The sequence below is a fragment of the Lipophrys pholis genome (assembly GCF_963383615.2).
Source record: "Lipophrys pholis genome assembly, chromosome: 11".
NCBI lineage: Eukaryota > Metazoa > Chordata > Actinopteri > Blenniiformes > Blenniidae > Lipophrys > Lipophrys pholis.
In genome coordinates, this window is record NC_137631.1 from 15,449,893 (window position 1) to 15,451,432 (window position 1,540).

Here is a 1,540-nt window from a genome sequence, read left to right on the forward strand (position 1 = left end):
ATGTTATGGCCACTGGGCAGAAGTCGGGAGCACAAAAAGCACTGAAAAATGTTCAAAAGCAACAAAGTCAAAAAGAAAAAAAACACAACTGCAAACTGCTGATTCAAATATCATGAAAAATGAAATAAAAAGAAAAATGGTCTCAGTGAGAAGCGATGTAAATGATAGGAAAGAGAATTAGCATTAGTATTTGGAAGAGCGATTCTCAAAGCACAAACACATGAACATTATCTGATTAGATGCTTGTATTAATCACAAGTCATATCGTTATTGCAATATTTGACACCAGTGTATCGCATGTTCACCTGCCATTGCGCATCAACAGTACATAGTTCCTCATTGTGCATCGTGTGTATCTTCCACTGTTATAATTTCAATCAGCATCATCAGTGAAAACAAGCTGAGAAATACAAGCATCTGACTGGTGCAATGGTCAATATCATGTAACACACTGCTTTTTAAAAAGTTACCTTTATTAGGAGCCACATTGAGTAAAACCTATGACTTGACCCTCCTCAGTCATCACACGCCCCCTCAAAAAAATTAAATGATCGGCTGAGATACCATGCAAGAAAAGAGAGACAGTTTAATACAGGACACACACCAAGAGACGGACAACAACACAAACACACACATTGGATAGTTTAGAGATAACAGGAAACCTCAAATGCATGTTGCTGAACTGTGGGAGGAAACCAGAGTACCTGAAGAAAACAAAACAAAACACCCATGCAAAAGGGAGAACAGGAAAACCCCACACAGAAAGAGTATGGACTTGAAACCCTGACGTTCTGCCTATGAGCTAAGAGAGCTAACAACTACAACAAAATAATAATAACACACAGGTGAAACTTTTTGTTTGTAAATGGGAAGCCAGTGAACAATAAAATAAAATAAAATAAAATAAAATAAAATAAAATAAAATAAATAGAAATCCTACTGGACAGTCAAGATCGTCTCCTTCAGGGCTGGTACAGCACAGTTCTCTTTTGCCCTCTAGCGGTTAAAGCCAAGTATGACACAATATTTCCTTAATAGAGCTGTGAACAAACTCAATCCCGCTCAGATTTCACCAATTATCTTTGCTCATTAAAACCAACATTTCATTAAAATACTGACTTGTGTGCATATTGTGGATGAATTTAAAATTCACCTAAAATGTGCCCGTAATAAGAGCTGTGGACACCCTAAAAAAAAAAAAAAGTGTAAAAGAACTAAAAAAAAAAAAAAGAAATAAAATTGCTTTATATTTTTGGTAAGTGTCTTATTTTTGGATTCTTTAACTAAAACTTTAACTTAAAATCAAACTTGACAAATGCAGACGGACCTTGCAGTTCCTCCCCCCATGGCACTGTGATGGTTAGTTGAGACAGGTTTAAGGTGGTGTTAAATGTGAGACATGAATAGAGGTTATAGAGCAGCCAGGCAGGGGTGTCAAGCATATGGCTTGCGGACTAAAACCGTCCCACCAGATGGCCAATTTTTGCCCGCTTGATAATTTGCTATGTGTTAAAATGACTGAAGAAACAAAACAAAACAA